This window comes from Sorex fumeus, unplaced genomic scaffold (assembly GCF_029834395.1).
Source record: "Sorex fumeus unplaced genomic scaffold, SorFum_2.1 ptg000131l, whole genome shotgun sequence".
NCBI lineage: Eukaryota > Metazoa > Chordata > Mammalia > Eulipotyphla > Soricidae > Sorex > Sorex fumeus.
Window position 1 is genome coordinate 32,465,029 of NW_026606188.1, and position 13,240 is coordinate 32,478,268.

Here is a 13,240-nt window from a genome sequence, read left to right on the forward strand (position 1 = left end):
ACAGAGGATTTATAGAGCAGTGGAACTATTCTATAGTGCATCATAATGATAGATGTGTCATTAAACATTTATTTGAGACAATTTAATGTACAATACTAAGAGTGATAATTATGTAATTAAGTTTTGGTTGATAAAGATGTGTTGATATAGGTTCATGAGTATAACAAATGAATGACTTTTGTGTGAAGTGTTGATAATTGCAGAATTTTGTATATAGTGGGTTGTGGAATTTACAGGAATAGTCTATACATTTTTTCATCGATTTTGCTGTGAACCTAAAACTGCTTTTTTGAAAATCAAATATGTAATATTTTCATTAATATAAATTTCTTGGATCAGTTATATACATACCGCTTTTTGTTGTAGTGTTTACTCCCCTCAGAATTTTCATGAGTGATGCAGAATTTTATGAATAAAAAAGGGATTGTATTAATTTTTAGGTCTTTATTGAGTGTTTCAGTTATGTTTGTGCAACAAACTTAGTAGCTTACTCAATCAGTAGCCCAGGAGAGAGCTCAAAGGGATGGAGTACAAGTTTGCATTCTGGGGCTCTGAGTGTGTTCACTGGAACTATGCCCCCAGCACCATCATTGTCACTTAGGTGGCCATCAGCAATGCTGGCTTGAGTAGCATCACATTGCAGGGCTTGCGTTGAACCTTAAATGCCAGTGGCTGAGTATTGCCAGGTATGGCCTCAGACCCCCAGAGCACTGCTTGGGGGGGCCTCAAATTTTTTAAAAGCCACTTATTTGTGTATTTATTTTGTTTGGGGGCCACACCCAGCAGGTGCTCAGGGCTCTGCACTCAGGAATCATTCGAAGTGGTACTCGAGGGACCCTATGGGGTACAGGGAGTCTTAGCAGGTTTGACTGCATGCCAAGCAAGCCCCTTAACCCTTTTGTTATCTCTCTGGCCCAACAGAGAGATTTTGTCTTATTTTGTCTTGGCTCTAGTTTCGTTTTTGTTTTTTCTTTTTTTGGGGGGGGGGGTTGCATGCTGGATGGTACTTGGAGTATACTTCTGGCTCTGTGACTCCTGGAGGGGCTCTGGGGCCCTAATGCAGTGCTGGGATAGAATCAGGGCCAGCTACTTGCAAGGCAAGGGTTTGCCTGCTGGACTGTTTCTCTGGGAATTGACGGGCAGGGCTGACAGCTGAAGCATCATCTGAAATCTTCTTGACTCTCCTCCCTCCCGGAGTAGAGACTGGTGGCTAATGTGCTTCTTTTCTCTTCATGTGGCCTCTTTCTGGTTCTGGCTTGGGCTCCATAGTGTGAGGACTTCAGGGGCAAGCTTTCTAAGGGACCCAGGCAGACCTGGAGGCGGATGTCCTGCAGCTCACTGTCACTCTAGCAGACAAACCTGTCACAAAGCAGCCCAAGGTCAAAAAAGTAGAGACAGGAAAGGAGGAAATTGATGGTAACCATGTTTGAGATAAAGTATTGCCATTTGATTGGGTGATATTTGTAAATTAAAATATGTATATGTATATATGTATGTATGTACACATATATAGATATGGAAAGAAGTATCACGGTCACGGTCCTCCCGTTGTTCATCGATTTGCTCGAGCGGGCCCAGTAACGTCTCCTTCGTGAGACTTGTTACTGTGTTTTGGTATATCATATACGTCACGGGTAGCTTGCCAGGCTCTGCTGTGCGGGCAAGATACTCTCGGTAGCTTGCTGGGCTCTCTGAGAGGAACGGAGGAATCGAACTCGGGTCGGCCATGTTGGCTGCATGCAAGGCAAACACCCTACCCACTATGCTATCGCTCCTGCCAGGAAAGAAGTATACTCAACGAAAATAATTAAGAGTGTGGGCCAGAGCGATAGTACAACAGGTAGGGCATTTACCTTGCACACGGCCGACCTGGGTTCAATCCCTGGCATCCGATATGGTCCTCCGAGCACTGTCAGGAGTAATTCCTGAATGTAGAGCCAGTAATAGTGTGTCCCAAAAAGAAAATCTCAAGACTGCCAGCACATCCTAAATAAAATTCCTTACTTAAAAAAAAAGAAAATAATTAAGAGTGATTATAAGGAATGTTCAGGTATAAAATAATTTTGAAGGCAAGACCTATGAAATTAAGAAATGAGTAACTCATTGAGGTTAATCAAAGACATTAACATTTTTTTAATAAAAATGATTGAAGAGGTGATGCCCACTGGTGTTGCGGAATAGGCAGTGTTATTCAGCAATGCCTCCTGGAGGGATTGACCTGGGGGATTGACCTGGCAGTTCTGCTGACAGTTCTGTGATTGGTCCGGGAATGCTTGGGGACCACCAGAACACCCCACCCCACCCTGTGCACGTACACACACACACACACACACACACACACACACACACACTAACTGGTAATCACAGGCTACCAGACCTCTCCTCAGTGGTGCACATGGTATCTGAAATAGAACTCAGGACTGGTACATGCTAGGTATGTTCTCTATAGTTTAAGTCATATTTCCAGACCAAAAAGAACAAAAAGAAATTAGTTTAATCAGGTTTCTCAGATCTAGTGCTTAACACCTGCGTTGATCTTTAGGAGAACGAATCGTGCAGGTCATTCCAAGCCATCTGACTTCCCAACCCAAAATTGTGTTCAAGATAGACTATATTAAAAAATAAGTTACATTTATTTTTATTTTTTGCTTTTTGGGTCACACCCAGTGATAGTCAGGGGTTACTCCTGGATGTTTACTCAGGAATCACTCCTGGTGGTACTGGGGGACCATATGGGATGCTGGGGATTGAACCTGGGTTGGCCATGTGCAAGGCAAAAGCCCTACCTGCTGTTCTATCGCTCCAGCCTCAGATATATTTTTCACTCACCATAAGATACAGTTACAAAGCTTTCATGATTGAGTTTCAGTCATACAATGATTGAACACCCACCCTCCAACAGCGTACATTTTCCACCACCAACGTCCACAGTATCCCTCCCACCACCCCCACCCCACGCCCTGCCTCTATGGCAGACAATTTCCTTCTTACTCCCTCTATTTTTAGGCCTTATGGTTTGCAGTACAGATACTGAGAGGTTATTATGTTTGGTCCTTTATCTGCTTTCAGCACACATCTCCCATCCCTAGTGATCCCTCTAATCATCATTGACTTAGTGATCCCTTCTCTATTCCAGCTGCCTTCTAGGTAAGGCAGTGCCTTGGGGTGGGGGATAACTTGTGGAATTTGAGAAATCCTTAATAAAAAAATGGCAGGTAAGAAGAGGAAATCTGGGTAAGTGAAACTAGAAAGACCAAACAAGGAAGGTGGCAGGAGAAACCCCTCGAATTAAACCATTCCAGGAAATAGGAGACGGATGGAGATTTATTTGCTCTATAAATATTTATTGGTAATGGAGCAAGTATCTTTCAATTTGTATTTAAATGGCTTTAAGGAAATGACTTATTAGCAGGTTTTTCTCATTCCAATAGAAATTCGTGCCAACGAAATGCACTATCAAACAATCACTGTGGTAAAGAAATACCTCCACTAGGGATGGGTACTCTATCATTGTATAACTGAAACCCCAGCACAAAAATTTGTAAGACTACAACTGTACCTTATGGTGTTTCACTAATAAAAATAAAAATAAAAAAAGAAATACCTCCACTGTTAATTTTTTTTTCTTTTTGGGTCACACCCAGCGATGCTCAGGGGTTACTCCTGGCTTTGCACTCAGGAATCACTCCTGGCAGTGCTTGGGGGACTATATGGGATACTGAGAATTGAACCCGGGTCGGCTGCGTGCAAGGCAAATGCCCTACCCGCTGTGCTATTACTCCAGCCCCTCCACTGTTAAAATTCTGTGTTAAAAAAAAAGTTACATTTCTGGGGTCACTGTGTTCTCTATCATAGATTTTTTTTTTTGGTCATACCCGTAGATGCACAGGGGTTACTCCTGGCTCTGAGTTCAGGATTTACTCCTGGTGGTGCTCGGGGGACCATATGGGATGCTGGGAATCAAACCCGGGTTGGCCAGGTGCAGGGCAAATGCCCTACCCACTGTACTATTGCTCCAGCCCCCTATCATAGATTTTTAATATAGACTCTGATTTTCTAAGCACATATCCCAATCATTCAGTCCCCCAAATTTACTGCTCCCTATGCTTCCTAAAGCATGCTGGCAGCTCTGTCAGGGAGTTCAGATTCTGCATTATTTCAATAAGCACGAAGCCTTTTAATACTGGATGGCCAGACTGTGAGCTCTTTTATCCCTCCTAGTTACTTACATTTTCTTAACATTGTCTGTTTTTGTTGCTGTTGTTTTTCTTTTCTTTTTCTTTGTTTTTAGAGGGTGCACATTAGGCAGTGCTCAGGGAATACTTCTGGCACAATTCTTTTTTTTTCTTCGCTTTTTGGGTCACACCCGGCAATGCACAGGGGTTACTCTTGGCTCATGCACGCAGGAATTACTCCTGGCGGTGCTCAGGGGACCACATGGGATGCCGGGAATTGAATCCAGGTCAGCCGAGTGCAAGGCAAACGCCCTACCCGCTGAGCTATCACTCCAGCCCCTGGCACAATTCTTAAGGGCCACGCCTTGGTGTTTAGGGATCATGTGGGGACAGAGACTAAACCCAGGGCTCCTGCGATGCCCCAGCCCTTAGAGCCGGCTTCCTGACCAATTTTCTTCCGCTTTTTGATAAGAATTCCTATGTGATAATATACTCTCTTTGGGAAAGATTATTTATAGTAATAAGGTTAACATAAATTATTACTTAGTTTGATATAGCTTATAATTTCACCTTATAAAATATTTTTAAGTGCCTCTGAAACTTTTCTTTTGCTACAAACAGGCAGAATGGAGTGATATTTTAAGATTTCCTGCCACTCGAAAGGTATGGAAAGTTTGACGAATTTATATTGTGTTCTGACTTCCTCAGGCACTTTTCCTAATGTCATTCCACTTTATTCATACTATAAAACAAAGCTTCAAAATTTGTTGCTTTCTGTTTTCTTAAATCAAATTCACTTTAGAGCTGGGCATTTCAATTTTGTTCTTTGTCTCTTAAGGTTAATTTCTACAGAATTCTATAGTCGTGCAATTTTATTTTGTAAAGTGTTTCCTGTTCGGGGTGGAGCTGGGGGGATTCTGGAAGCATTTAAGAAAAAGAATAACTAGTTTAATTTTCAAAATTTCTTTAAGAAATAAGTAACTTGATTATTGAAAATAAATTTGTGTTGTGCTTTGGCATTTTTATTCTGCAGTAGCTCTGTGATGGCAGTAAATTGTTGGATGCTATATAATTAATCCTTTGGCTTGTACTATGTTATTTGAAATTTTATTTTCTGTTGTCTGCACTATTTTCATTGTGCTTAAAAGTCTTATTCTTTGTATTAAGAGTGTTTGTTCTTTGGGACAAGATCGTATTTGACAGTTCTTGAGTTTATAAAGTCTGTTCCATATTGTTAGGCATATAATATGGGGAGGCTATCTTGATATATTGGTGTTTGTGTTATGTTCTTTCAAATCCCTTTTTATAATGTGCATTTTACTTGCCATTTAAACACACTCTAAAGAATCATGATCAACTCTTTTTATTGCCTAATTTAGAATTAATAGAATTACTAGTTATACTTACGTAGATTTTCTAGACATTAATCTTCCTCCTAAGAATTGGGGGAAAGATATAAAAATAGAATCTTTCTGAAATATATCCCCATCATTTTATTTGTTAAATGGCTTTTAATTACTTAATTATAGATTTTAAGGGCATGCCTCTGGAAACAGATTATATGGGCATCAATCCGAGTTTTGCTCTCTATATCTACTTAAAACTTTTTTGTATGTGTTTCCTCAGTTTCCAAACGGGACTCACAATCACAATAGTTAATGACATGGTGAGGATTAAATGAGTTTTCTCGGAGAGACATTTGGAACAGTTTTAGTATCTAGCAACTGAGTAATGTTAGATGTTGTACTTTTATTTAGATATAATAGTGTTCATTCTTTGCTAACTGTATCTTCATTATGACTTTACTAAGTGCCTATCAAGGCAATCACAGTTTGAAAGCTATGTAAGTTTAATGGCTTTTATCTGCAAGTTTGCTGCAAGTTTGCTTCTCAGCTGTTTCCTAAGGGTTGGGGTAGAGGTGGGTGGAGCAGTGGAGCAGGACGGGGGGGGGGGGGGGGGGGAGAGCAGAAGAAAATTTGTAATTCCAGGATGAAATTTTGAACCATGTATTATATGTATAAATACACACATATATGTGTGTATATGCATATATATAGCTTTAGGCTAAACATTTATGTTTCTCACGCTGAAAATGTACATCATTGTTATGTAATCTTCATTGTGGATGAGGCTTTGTGAGATAATCTGTCATGAGAGTGGAACCTTCATGAACCGAAGCTTAAAAAAAAACCTGAGATCCTTTCTTCCAATCAACAGGGCATACAGCTTGAAGGTTCCATTTGCAAACTGGGAAGGTGACTCCTCTAGAGATTGAATCAAGGTTGGTGCCTTTGTTTTATATGCTCTAGCCTTTGTAAATGCGAGTTATGAAGTTCTGTTGCTAAAAACACACATTGTAACGTGCTACAGCAGCCCAAACGTAGACTGATGCTAGTTTGAATAAACCTGGCCTTGAAACTTCCACAGCGAGAAAGTCAAAAACTCAATTTAAGCCAGGGGGTTACAACGTGATGGTGGATGTGTTACGTTTGTGTGCCAGATAGACTAAAACCTGGAAAAGTCAAGGAAATCTCTGAGCAACACTTTTATGTGTGTTGAGTCTTGTAGGTTAAAAATAAACATGGTAGGCAACAAAAAGAAAAGTTATTCCAGACAGGAGCAAACACGTGCAAAGGCAGAATACTGGAATGACCTGGAAGCCTGCAGGACTGTGAGAAGTCCAAACTTGCTGGAGTTTTCACAACACTTCCTACACAGAAGGGGCAAAGGAAACATGGGTAGAGTTTCTGAGAGAGAATTCTTGCTATGTCCACTCAAAGTTTCTGTATTATTCTATAAGCAAGTGGGAGGAGAAGTGAAAATTTTTACAGTAGTAGCACTGTAGCACTGTCTTCCCTATGTTCATTGATTTGCTCAAGCAGGCCCAGTAACATTGTAAGACTTGCATATCAAATACATCACGGGTAGCTTGCCAGGCTTTCCCGTGGGGGCAAGATACTCTCAATAGTTTGCCAGGCTCTCTGAGAGGGGCAGAGGAATCGAACTCGGGTCGGCCATGTCGGCCACATGCAAGGCAAACTCCCTACCTGCTGTGCTATCGCTCCGCCCTTTTTACATTTTTTTTAAAAGCAAGGCAACATGATTGACAAGAGACTTCAGACTAGTGTCAGAAAGAGAGGAGTTAAAATGTCAGCTCCTAGACTTACTATATTTTTTTAAATAAATGATTGAATTTTCTTTGATTTCCTCATTGAAATGCCATAGAAGGACAACTCTGCTGCATGTTGCATATCAGTGAACATAATTCATCCTAAAAACATTGGTATTTAGTATATAGCTGACACATAAAAAAATTTACTTTCCTTGGGCTATGTAGAAAGGTCTGAGAGCAAGACAGACTAAACAAACAGATAAGAGAAACTTTGGGACTAATAAGGGAACTCAATAGATGCTGAGGGCTGATATTTTAGCATAAAATATGAAACAATGAAGAAAAATGAGATTTATGGCTTTTGAAGTCTGAGAAAAAGAAAAAACTGAAACTGACTTTGAGATTTTTACTTAAGGGAAGCTAGAAATATCTGCTATATTTTACGCAGCAATCTAGGTGCTTTGGATAAAATTTTTTGGGGAGTCACACCCAATGATGCTCCAATATAATTGGAAGCATCTCATTGAGATTTCAGAGAAGACCTTTAATTCTTTGCGTGCAAAGTCTTGTAATGACAAATTTCAGCCAACTTGAATTCTTTGAATGACAGAAGATTGACAAGAAGTGGAAAGAACCGTTAAAAAGAATAAAACAGAAAAAGTTTAGCTAACAGTGACACGTAAAGACATGAGACATTTCTGGAGAAATAGCAAGTTCTTTTGATTAACTTCTTTGATCTAGGGTGACTAATAGCATTTTTTCAGTTAATTTTACCTTTTTAAACCCAGCAGATAACACAGTGGCATATGAGTCCTGAACATAGTTCTTACTATGAACTCTTACCCAAAAGTAAATCCTACCCATGTTACCTTTCCCAGTGGTATCAATTTCTTCATATTATTTTTTTCTAGTTTCCAAAAAATGAATAATTTCCTCTAAATATGTCATCCTGGGCTGGAGCAATAGCACAACGGGTAGGGCGTTTGCCTTGCACGCGGCCGACCTGGGTTCAATTCCCAGTATCCCATAAGGTCCCCTGAGCACCGCCAGGGGTATTTCCTGAGCGCAGAGCCAGGAGTAACCCCTGTGCACCGCCGGGTGTCACCTAAAAAACAAACAAAAAAAATATGTCATCCTTTCTACAACACTACTGGTCTCTCAGTATATTTTGCTCTCTTCATCTTCACAGTATAACTTATTCACATCTAAATCTTTTTTTTTAAGTCTTCTTCAAAACTTTGATCTCTGTTGGGGTTTATTTGAAATGTGCAATGGTAAAGGAGTTTGAAGGAGAAGAGAAGACAGATGATTCATAGTTCTTGGGTGAAGTACGTTAGTTTAAAGAATCTAGTGACAGAGCGTGCAAAGTACATGAGGCAAGGGAGTAAGTGAAGTCCCCACAAATGAGTCATCATGACAGAGAAAGTAGAGGACTATGTGTGTGTACGCATTTAAGAAGATGACAGAATTTGAAAACTCTTGTCAGTGAAAGGATGGGAGGTGAGAGACTTACACCCAGTTGCCATGGTAGTGTGTAGAGAAAGTTAGGAGGTTGGGGGGAGGGGGCAGTAGTCTAAAGTTTCAGTTAAGGTTTCTGAGAAAAAGGAAAATACTCTTTTGTTTTATTTTATTTTTTAAATTTTTTATTAGTGAATCACCGTGAGGTATAGTTACAGACTTACAAACTTTCATGCTTGTGTTTCAGTCATACAAAGATTGAGTACCCATCCGTCCACTAGTGCCCATTCTCTACCACCAATGATCCCAGTGTCTCTCCCACCACACTCCTCCATCACCCCTACCCACCCTGCCTCTGTGGCAGGGCATTTCCTTCTCTCTCTCTCTCTCTCTCTCTCTCTCTCTCTCTCTCTCTCTCTCTTTCTCTCTCTGTCTCTGTCTCTGTCTCTCTCAGTTTTGAATGTTATGGTTCAAAATAGAGGTATTGAGTGGCCATCATGTTTGGTCTGTAGTCTACTTTTGGCACGCATCTCCCATCCTGAGTGGGTCCTCCAAACACCCGTTACTTGGTGTTCCCTTCTCTATCTGAGTTGCCTTTTCTCCCAGCATGGGAGGCCGGCTTCCAAGCCATGGAGCAAACCTCCTAGTAAAAAGAAAAATACTCTTAATATGACCACTTGAGGAAACACAAGAGAGACCTCCAGCGATGCTGCTTCTTGGCCTGGTTCACAAGGAAGTGTTCATTTTGTGAAGATTTATCATGTAATGTATTAATGTTTTATATGTTTTTTCTTATATAAGTATTATATTTCAATTGAAAGGAAATATTTTGATTATGAAATTTTTTTCTTTCTAGCACCTCAGAGGTTACCAAAGTTTCTTAGGCATTTGACTCTTTCTGAAGAGATCTGGTATTTTTTTTTCTGATTCAAAGCAATGCAGGAAATATTCACATAGATAACTGTGTCTGATGGGAATGATGGAGAAGACTGCTTACGTGAAACTCACAGGAGACATCAAATGGCTTAGAACACTGACTGGTGTATAAATAGTATCATTGTGGTAAAAGCATGAGCAGTATGGAAGAAGTAAGAAAAATCATGTTTAGGAGCTGGGGTTTTTTTTTTTTTGAGCCAATGATGGAACTGGTGTTGTAATAGAAATCTCCAAAGGTGATTTTTGGACAAGGCTTTTGGACATAGGCAAAAGCATGTTTCTCTGACACAGACATCACTGCTTGTAAGTAGATTAGTATAGCTAAATTGTAAAGTTCTAACTAGTGTGAAAAGACAGGACAAGGATAAGACTATACAAAATGTGTTTGGAGAGATAGTACAGTGGCTAGATGCTTGCCTTTCATCCAGCCAACTGGGGTTAAATTCTCATATGTTAAACTGGGGTTAAACCCCATATATTCACCCCAGTCCTGCCAGGAGTGATTCCTGAGCTCAGAGCAAAGAGTAAGCACTGAGCACCCATAGGTGTTCCTTCCCCCTTAAAATAAATAAATAAATAAATAGTTACATAAATAAAACCCAAGACTATTCAAAACCCTAGAGACCCTTACTAATGAGAATATAATGCTGATTTTCTCTTTCCTATATAAAAACAAAAAAAAACAAAATTAAAATTTAGTTTAAGTGTTAGGAAATCTGACATGGTCTTATGTTTTTTACAAGGGTTCTTACCCGAGGAGCTCAGGCCGGGCCCATACCCTGAAGTGTTCCTGAAGTGCATGCCAGTTGGCTGAGGCCCAGCCCGGCAGGGCTCTGAGTCACTGGGCTTCCACTCACCATAGAACTGGTAGCCAGAGATTGGACTTGGTGTCTTCTATGCCCCAGTCCCTTCAACTCTCTCTCTAGCCGTAAGTTCTCATTTTTCAAGGATGATAATTTTGATGCATATTAGTAGCAAATGCTAAAAGATGCTAATATTTTCTTCTTTCTAAAGGTTTATTAAGAAATCATATACACACACACACACACACACACACATATATATATATATATATGCCAAATAATAGAGCTGAATAGCGAGTTGCAAGTAGCTAACTCACTTATGATCTCCGGAGCACAGAGCCAGCGGCAGCCTCTGAGCACTACCTGGTGAGGCCACCAAACAAAACCATCCAAACAAACAGGGCAAATAATAATCAAAACTATAGCCAACACTTACTGATGTCTTACCATATTCTAGGAGCTGCGATTAAACCTCTTGTTCACATTATTTTACTGAAACCTCCTTGCAAACTTTGGGGAAATACTATTATTGCTATTAATGTAATTATTTCTAACAGTCTTGTGGGGAAGATATCACTATTGCTATTAATATTATTATTACAGACAAAAAATTTTGAGATTTAGAGAGACTAACTTCCAGGAATATAAAACCAGGAAGCGAGACCTGCATTAGCTGACTAGGGCTGAATTCTATCTCAGGATCATGCTACATGAGGTTTTAGTAAATGCCTAAACACATATGTTGACAACGGCTTTGCTGTTTGCAGTCCTCTTTAAACCTCAGATTCATTCACTGAGCATACTGAATAAATGAACCCCTACTATGTACCAACACAGTGATAGGCACCGAAGACTCGGCTATAGATGCTGAATACTGCAGAAGTTACATATCCTCATAGACTTAACATTTTTGGTGAGAAACCAGAAGTAAATGATGAGTGATAATGATGTATGAGAAGGTTAATAAGAAAGATGACACTAAAGAAATGTGGAAAGTTTGGGTCTGGGAAGATCAGACAGGGATCAAGGGGTATGTGCTCTGTGTTCTTGGGACTATGGTTCAGGCCCTGGAGTTTGAACTGGAAACCTGAACTGGGTGTGGTCCTGTGATTCCTGGCTCTGCTGGGCCCAGTCATTGAACTGAACTGTTAATCCCAGTAAGCCTGAGTATTAATAGTAGTGAGCCACAGACTGCCTGAGCACTGTTGGGAAGGGGAGGGGAGAGGAGGAAACTTGAGAAGTAGGCAAAATAGGCAAACCTACATTGAGATCTGAATGATTTGCATAAATTCCTGTGTGACCTGGACAAGAGAACTGCATCCAAGGCAAATGCCTTACAAAATAAGGCAGAGGTACAAATGCCTCAGCTCCCTTGAGCTCCCAAAGAAAGGATTTGATTTCTCTGACAATGACAGTCCCTCAGGGAATCCCTGTAGAGACACTTTGTCCAAGGTCACCCTGTCCTCCCACATACAGGCCAGAACTGTCGGACTTGCTGGTTTCCTAGCACCAGCACTGTGACAGAGGCTGCCAGGCTTGCTCACAGCTTGATTTTGCCACTTCCCAATCCTGCTTCCGTCCCCGCCCTTCCCTGGGTGTTGATCTTAAGAGCACTCCTTAATAAACATCCTGAACTCTAAACTTTGCCCACTTCTGCTTCTGCAAGGCCCAAGCTGTGTTCAATATTGAAAGACTTTGATGAGGTAATGCTTTTAGGGTGGCTACTACTATAGTAGAAAACAGAGGTGAATTGGGGTTGAAAAGGCAGACCCAGAGTCAAATCCGGAAGCATCTGGTAAACCATGCTAGCAACAGTTTCCCAAAGGCAGTGGCCAACAGAAAACCACTATAGGACCTTAAGTAATCGTGGCATGATCAGATCTACTTGTGAAATATTCTTCGTTGCAGCGTACAATTAATTGCAGGGATGCTTTGAATACCAAATTCATCTTTTAAAAAAAAAATTTCCCCAGCCTGTCTCTATGGCAGGGACTTTAGTTTTACTCTCTCTATTTAGGTATCAAACTTTCTTGTCCTTTAATTTTCACCTCCCTTATTAATAAAGCCACAAAATCCATTCCATGTTCTATGCAACTACAATCCTGTTATCTAGCATTAGTTTTTTGAGAAGCCATAGGAAATGGTATTTTGTGAGACTTGGAAAATTATATGCTTAACAATGATGAAATAAAATGGTTCAACATTGCTGAAATTCTTATTGTTAAGTCAGTAGAGACATGACTTCCAGACTTAGTATCAAAAGAAACCTGACAATCGTACATCTGTGATCCTTATCGTTATTTTCACCTCCATCGCCAGACATGTGTAACATATAACAATTGTATTACCACAGCTAATCTGGACAGGAGTAACCTGATAGTGAAAAGAAAAGTGTTACGAAGGGTGGGAGAAATGGTACAGGGGTTAAGGTGCTTATCTTGCATGTGGCTATTCCTTGGGTCTATCCCTGGTGTCACATATGATCTCTAGAGCACCTTAAATCTCTAGAGCACCAGAATTCACCCCTGAGAATAGAGTCATTAATAAGCCCTGAGCACAGCCAGATATGGTCCCAAACAAAAATAAAACTTAAGGGGCTGGTGAGATAGTACAGCATGTAAGGCCCTTGACTTGCTCACAGCTGACCCAGATTTGGTTCCTGACACCACGTATGATCCCCTAAGTATCTCCAGGAGTGGCTTCTCAGCATAGAGCCAGGAATAAGCCATGAGCACAACTGTTGTGTGGCTGCAAAA